This window comes from Dasypus novemcinctus, chromosome 14, assembly GCF_030445035.2.
Source record: "Dasypus novemcinctus isolate mDasNov1 chromosome 14, mDasNov1.1.hap2, whole genome shotgun sequence".
NCBI classification, from domain to species: Eukaryota; Metazoa; Chordata; class Mammalia; order Cingulata; family Dasypodidae; genus Dasypus; species Dasypus novemcinctus.
Window position 1 is genome coordinate 85930977 of NC_080686.1, and position 8581 is coordinate 85939557.

The following is an 8581-nucleotide window of genomic DNA, read 5'->3' on the forward strand; positions in this document are numbered from 1 at the left end:
TTTAAGTGCTCACAGTACAAAAGAAGAAAGATCTAAAATCATTAAGCTAAATTTTCACCTTTTTAAACTAGAAAAGAATAACAAATAAAGCCAAAGTTAGTGTAATAATGGGAAAAATTAAAATAGAAGTAATCAATTAAGTAGAAAATGGACAAGCAATAAGCAATGATTGTTTAAAATCAATTATCTAAACATCCACTCTAAGAAACTAAAAAAGAATAACTTAAACCAACATATGCAGAAAGAAGGAAATGATAGTGACAATTGCAAAAATTAATGAAATAGGAAAACAGACAGTAAACAAATGATGATTTTGGTTTTTGAAAAGATTAATTGAATCTGTAAAGTTTTTGGAAGGGAGAGAGAGATAAGAGGTAGAAATAGAGAAACAGAGAAAGAACACAAATAGTCAATGTTATAAATGAAAGAGAATTCATTAGTACAGATGCTACAGACATTAACAGATTAACAAGGGAATATTATGAAATGTGTAAACAAAATTTTCAACAACTTTTTAAAAAAATAGATAATTACAAAAAACAACTAAAATGAGCATAGCAAATAATAGAAAACCTGAATGGATATTTTTTTCTATAAGATAAATTTAATTCCATAATTAAAACCCATCTTTCAAAGAAAACTGTAAGACTAGAATTTTATTAAATGCTTAAAAAAAAAAGATTAATACCAATCTAACATAAACACTTTCAGAAAATAGAGATGTTGGGGCCACTTTTACAATTTATTTTATATGACCAGCTTTGCAATGGAACCAAAAACAGACATATATATTACAAGGAAAAAATCTACATACCAATTTTCCTACTGAAATTAGACTTTAAAATCCTTAGGGGAAGCGGATGTAGCTCAAGTGATAGAGCTTCCACCTACCATATGGGAGGACCTGGGCTTGATCCCTAGGGCCTCCTGGTGAAAAAGAAGAAGAGAAAGTGTGCACACATGGCAAGCCAGTGCTAGCGTGTGTGCCTACATGATAAGCCAGTGCCAGCACGAGTGCCTATTCTAGTGCCCGTGTGGTAAGCCAGTACCCCACACAAGTGAGTCACACAGCAAGATGATGACACATCAAAAGAGAGACAAGGGGAGAGTCAAGGTGAAGCACAGCAGAGACCAGGAACTGAGGTGGCGCAATTGACAGGGAACCTCTCTTCCCATCAGAGGTCTCCAGTATCAGATCCCAGTGAATCTTAGAAGAGAGAAAATGAGAAGACAACACAGCAAAAAAAAAAAAAACAAAAAAAAAAAAAACAAATCAAAACAAACAAAAAAACCCTAGCAGGGCAGGAGGAGGGGAGGCAAGGAAATAAATAAATAAACAAATCTTTAAAAAATTAAAAATAACCTTAAGAAAGCATCAGTAAATACAACTCAGCAATATATAAAAGGTTTAATATATCATTACCAGGGATAAAGGGTAAGTTTAACAATGGAAAATCTGTCCATATAAATAACCTTATTAATAGAAAGAAGACAATACAACTATCTCAATAGATGTATAAAAATATTTGAGAAGTTCTGCCTCACATTCATAATAAAAATAAAACCTTTTAGCAAACTAAGAGTGAAAGGGGAAACTCCTCAACTTAATAATTTCAATGGGTAACCTTTTTCTGTAAAAGTAAGATAGTAAGTAGGTTAGGCTTTGTGGACCATGTGGTTTCTGTTCCAACTAATCAACTATGCCATCATAGCATGAAAACAGACAATAAATGAATGGATGTAATTATGTTCCAATTAAACGTTAGTTATGAAAGAGGTGGTAGGCTATAATAAACCTGTGGACCATAGTTTGCTGACATATGATCTAGAGGAAAGCATGAAGAGATTTCAGCATTTGGAAAATGGACCTCTAGATGGAATAATGTTTCAAGAAAGACCATAAACATAAAATAACGCTGTAAAGTATCAATGGACCACAATGTCAACAATATAGCAATTACATATAAACAAAATAAAGTGTCACATTATAATAATATAAGGAAACATTAGTATAGGTTTAACTTCTTCACCAAAGGGTTTGTCTCTTTTCTAATGTATTCCTAGTCAGATAGACTAGGACGTAGACCACCACAAGAGTTCACCAAAATACCATTCATTGTTTCTCTGTACCTGGATAATATGTGAGATCGGTTCCCAAATATGCTCGGCTAAGTGAAAAAAAAAACCAAAAACGTATATATCTCATGGATTATTCCAGAGAGACAAGCAATATAATATTAACCACCTTACTTGTGTGGGAGTGACAAGGAAACCTGGTAATGAGGGATTGATTTTGTTTTACTTACCAAAAAACTGCCTGTCAGTGGAATATCCTAGACAGAGAACTGGTTGCTTGATTATTGTGATTCCATTCACAGCTTTTCTGAAGCTCAGTTTTATCTTGGATAGGGGGCCAACAGCAATTTTTTAAAAAAGGATAATATATGTATTATAATATATCTAGTGGGAAATTATTATCAGCACAGGTAAAAAAAAAATGGATCTTGAAAGGAAACATCCTATAAGTAAACTGTCATTATACCAAACCATACACCTAGGAAATATATCCTACTGTTCCTTTTACCATTATTTCTGTCTTAATGCCCCTTACCTTGGGTGAAGCAATTTTTAATCACCAGAAAACACTACATTTCCTAACTGTGTGAATGTATAACTACATTTATTAAAATACCTTAAAAGACTGATAGTTTCTAATAAAGCCAAACAGAAACCTACCATAAGTCTTAACTATCCTGTTATTTGGTACCTTAGTTTGCCAAAAAGCTGCCAATGCAAAATACCAGGAATGGGTTGGCTTTTACGAAGGAATTTATTTGGGGGGAAATTTACAGTTCCAAGACCATGAAATGCCCAAATCAAGACACCAGCCGAGATGTTTCCTCAGGTTCCTGCCACATAGCGAAGCAAGATGGCTGCAGATGGCCACCCACCTCTGCCAAGGCCTCCTCCTACCCCTCCTGGCTCACTGTCTCCTGAAGCTCAGCTGTGGGCAGTCAGGCATATTGCTCTCTCTGAGCTTTTTCTCTCATTCTCAGCTGCTCCCCTTTCTTCCAGAGTTCAGCTGTGAGATATCAGTTATATAGCTCATCTCTTCAGCCTGGGTTCATCTCCTCAACCTTCAGCTGTTGCATGGATCCAGCCTCTTAGGGACTTTGTCCTTAAGCTTTGGCTACTAATGAACCTCGAGTCCACTCTTCACATTCAAAAATGGCAGATCTCCTTTTCCTGTGTGTCTTTGTCTTTATTGTCAAACTGAGCAAGAGGGCAGAGACTCAACCTGAGTTACACCTCACTCCTGAAGTAGTTCAATCAAAAACATTTTACATCCACAGAATGGATTAGTTCAAAAACAAACTCTTTCTCATTTTATGACTCATAAAAGAATTTCAAACTGTCACATTTGGTATGATGGTTAAGTTCATGTGTTTACTCGGCCAGATTATGGTGCCCAGTTATTTGGTCAAGTAAGTTCTGACCTAATTGTTACTGTGAGGACATTTCCTGGACTTAAATAATCAGTAAATTGACTGCATCTATAGCTGATTACATCTACAATCAATTGAGATTACCTTAAAAAAAATGAGAGGAATTTTATCTAATCAGTTGAAGACTTTAAAAGAAGAAGTGATGATTTCAGCATTAAGAAGAGAAAAATTTTCATCTCTACTTTAGCCAGCCAACTTCTCCTGGGGAATTCATAGAAAACTTTCATCAGAGTTCCCAGCTTGCAGTTTACCCTACAGAATTTGAACATGCCTAATCCCACAGTCACATGAAATAATTCTTATAAAAATCTTGTAATATGTACAGATTATCTCCTGTCAGTTCTATTTCTCTAGAGAACCCTATATATACATATAAGAAAAATCAATTAATAAGTTCACAACAACTTTACAATAATGATTATTTTAGCTTTACTCATGATTGCTAAATTACTGGAAACAACCCAACAATCTATAGACAGGACGGTAAATAAACAATGCATTCCCAGTGAAAATTCCAACAGCCTTCTTTGCAGAACTGGAAAAGTCAATCAACAAACATATATGGAAGGGTAAGGGGCCCCAAAAACCAAAACCATCTTAAAAAAGAAGAACTAAGTTGGAGGACTCACACTTCCCAATGTGAAAAGTTAATAAAAAGCTACAGTGATCAAAACAGTGTGGTATAGGCACAAAGACAGATATTAGACCAATGGAATAGAAATGAAAGTTCAGAAAACACTCTCTCCTCACTTTTGTATTAGAGAAGTTGTAGGTTTATGGAAAAATTCTGTAGATAATGTCAAATTTCCTTATAGAGACCCTCAAACACACAGTTTTCCCTATTATTAACACTTTGCAATTAGCAAAGTACCTGTCACAATTGGTAAAACAATAATATTATAATTATTATTTTAATTACTATTCATAGTTTAAAATGGTTGTGTTGTATAGTCCTGATTTAAAATTTTTTCTAGTAACAAATATATAAGCTACAATATCTCCAAATAACCACATTCAAATGTATAATTCAGTGGTGTTACAATCACAATGCTGTGCTATCACCACCACCATCAATTATCAAAATGTTTCCTTCACTACAAACAGAAACTCTGTGTCAATTTAGTAGTAAACACTAATTCCATATCTATATTCTGGACCTGGTAACCTGTATTCTAGTTTCTGACTCTTAAATTATAATTATTTCATAACATGAGCTCATGCAATATCTGTCCTTTTATGTCTGGTTTATTTCACTCAAAATAACTTCAAGCTTACTCCATTTTGTAGCATGTACCAGAACAACAATCCATTTTTACATCTAAATAATATTCCACTATCTATCTATCTATCTGTCTGTCTATCCTAGTTTTGTTTATCTGTTCATCTGTTGATGGACACAAGGGTTGCTTGCATCGTTTGGCAATTGTGACTAATGCCACTATGAACATCGGTGTGCAAATATCTGTTTGAGTCATTGCTTTCAATGTTTTGGGGTATATACCTAGAAGTGGATTGCCAGGGTCATATGATAAATCTGTATTAGCCTTTCTGAGGAGTTGCCAAATTGTGTTCCATAGTAGCTGTACCATTTTACATACCTGCCAACAGTGAATGAGTGTTACTATTTTTCCATATACTCTCCAACATTTATTATTTTCTATTTTTAAATAGAAGCAATTCTAGTGTGTATGAAATGGCATCTGATTGTAGTTTTGGTGTGCATTTCCCTAATGGCTAATGATGCTGTCTTTTCATGTACTTATTAGCCATATTTATTTCTTCTTTGAAGAAATGTCTTGTCAAGACTTTGTCTATTTTTAAATTAGATTTTTTTTTGTTATTGAGACCTTCCCTACTTGAAACAGTTTTTAACTTAAAGTTTATTTCAGCACTTTAAATATTTTGTTTAAATATGCCTTCTTGCCTCAATGGTTTCTGATGAGAAATTGGCACATATTATTGGGACTTCCTTGTACATAAAACATGTTCTTCTCTTGCAGCTTTCTGAAACTTCTTCTCCATGGCATCTGAGTATTTGACTACTGTGTATCTGGATTTTGTTCTCTTCAAATTTATTCTGCATGGGGTATATCCTGAATGTATACATTAATGTCTTTCATTATATTTGCCATTATTTCTATGAATATTCCTTCTGTCCCTTTTCTCTTTCTTCTTCTTCTGGAACTCCCATAATGCATATATTGCTATGTCTGATGGTGTCCCACAGGTATTTTAGGCTCTGTTTTCCTTTTTTCATTCTTTTCTTCTTTCTCTTCCTCAGCCTGAAACATTTCCATTGCCCATTGTTTTTGTTTTTTTGTTTGGTTGGTTGGTTTTGTTTTTCCAGTTATGGCAAGATATGTAATGACCAGTATCTGTTGTAATATCATTCAGGAAAATTCCCACATCCCAAAAATGGCCCCACATTACACCTGTTTTTCCCTCTCCCTGCCCTCAGAACTTCCAGTGGCCACTGCCTCCTCAATGATATAATTTCTCCCTTTTTAGAATCACAATAAGTCCATAGTAGAATACCAGTAAGTCTACTTTTGTCCTGAGGATTCTGTAATGGTGATACTGCTCCACCTCTAATTGAGAGGGGGCTTCAATCCTGTGGGGCAGATGGATGGGACTCTCTTGCTTGCTGTTGTAGACTCTCTCGGTTCCTTGGGATGGCTGTTGTCCAACATCATCTCCTTATTAGTTGTCCTGGGTGAGTCCAATGAACTGGATAGTAGGTGTTGCAACACAGTTGAGGTTCAGGACCCAGTTGGGTCATGGACAGCCCCAAATTTTAGTCTCTTGGACATACACCAGTCAACCCTACTACTAACTGTAGGTTCAAATAGAAGAGTCAGAAGAGCCATGTTTAGAGAAACCACAACTGCTTCCAACTCTATCACACATAAATTCCAAAGTAGGTCCCACTGGCAAGGCATCAAATGCCTGAGCTATCTGCCCTGGCTATAGTGACTGGATATTTCCAGAGTCCTCACAAGCCCCACTATTTGAAGTAGTATTTACTTTGGCAGTTGATGAGCTCCTGCTGAGACATGCATAAGTGTAACCTCTGGAATGACCTCCCAACTCACTTTCAAGTCTCTTAGTCATACAAACTCATTTGTCTTTACATTTTCTCCCTTTTGGTCAAGATCTTTTTCCAGTTGCTCTGCTAGTTGGTGCTTGGTAGTAATCCCTCAGTGTCACAGAGGCTTGTCCCTGAGAGTCATGTCCCACATTGGGGAGAAGGTAATGCATTTATATGCTGAGTTCAGCTTAGAAAAGCCACGTCTGAGCAACAAGGAGGCTCTCAGGAAGTAACTCTTAGGCACTCTAAAATACTAGGCTAAGTTTCAATTTCAGGAGTAAAGGTTCATAAGTATAGTCATCAATATTAAGGGCCCATTGATGAACCATCCTCCTTCATTAGTCATTGCTCCTGTACTCAGGGGATTCTTGCTGTTCCATTAGAGAATGGGGCAGAGCTCCCCAGGATGGGAATTCAATATTCTTTTGGTTATTGTGTGATTCTCCACACACTGTGACAATGCCCCAAGAAAAACTGAACACATTTATATGCTTTATATGTATGTCCAAGTGAACCTCCTCCCACGTATCCCCTATCATTGACACCCTACATAAGTGATCCTCCCGTCATAGTTGTAAGCCTTCTGTGATCCAAAACTTCTTAAAAAATGAAGCCAACAAAATAGCTGAATACAATTAATAAGAAAGTGAAATAATAATGATAGCTTTAAAAATAAGAAATAAAATAAAATTTTTAATAAATTTTTAAAAATTTAAAAAGATTTGGAATAATAAAAAATAATGAAAAAATATTTTGAACATTTTTGACATTATATCTTTCATAATTGTAAGATCTGTTGTCTTATATGCATATTTATTCCCCCAGTGTCTTTCTTCATTTTGTCTTCAAAGAAGTTTTAGGTTACAGAAAAGTCATGTACAGAATATAGGGGATTCCCATATACCCAACCTTCTCTCCCTTTTTCCCTTTCCCCTATTAATAACATTTTATATGTGGATGGTATATTTGTTACAATTGATGTGCAAATATTGAAACATAGCTGCAAACCATCATCAATGGTTTACATTATGGTTTACATTTTGGACCATACACTTTTATAAATTTTAATGAAATTTAACATGGCCTATATTCATCATTGCAAGATCACATAAAACATTTCCATGGCTCCAAAAATGACCCATGTTTCATCTATTCTATTCCTCCCACGCACTCCCCTTGGGACACACAGCAACTACCAGGCTTCACTCCCTGAAGAACAAGATTCATAGTTTCTTGCAATAACATTGAGGGTTTGACATACCACTCCGTCCTCCCCTATCAAGTACTGTCTATGGTCTTGAGACAATTCTACTCCTCTATTTGAGAACACAGCAGGACTCCCTAGGATGGGAGTCCAACACCTACCTGCTCATTATGTGGGTCTCCACCCACTGATAAAACCCATTATGACAAGATGAACATTCACACACTTCCTAGAAACCTGCTCCAGGTGCGCCTTTTCCCAAATGCCCCACACATCTGACAACTTAAACCAGTAGCCCTCCCTTGCCATGTTGCCAAAAGAATACTCCAAATATTGTAGTTTTTTGTTTTGTTTTGTTTTTTATCCCCTCCCCCCTTGTGGCCTGCTTTGCTTTCTGCTCTGTGTCCATTCACTGTACATTCTTCTATGTGCCTGTATTTTATTTTTATTTATCCCTCCACCTTGCGGCTTGCTTATTGTTTTGCTCTCTGTGTCCATTCATGGCTCACTCTTCTGCATTTTTACTTGTTTCCCCTTTTTGTTGTGTCACCTTGCTGATTCAGCTCTCCACGGTGCTTGCAGGCCGGCGGCTCTCCACGGCATGTGGGCAAACCTGCCTTCACAAGGAGGCTCTGGGACACGAACCCAGGGCCTCCAATATGGTTGACAGAATCCAAGTGATTGAACCACGGCCGCTTCCCCAAACATTGTAGTTTTAAACACATACCCCCCAATCCCCAGTGTTTACCTGCTCCCTCCTCTAACCCTCACCCCAGTTCTATG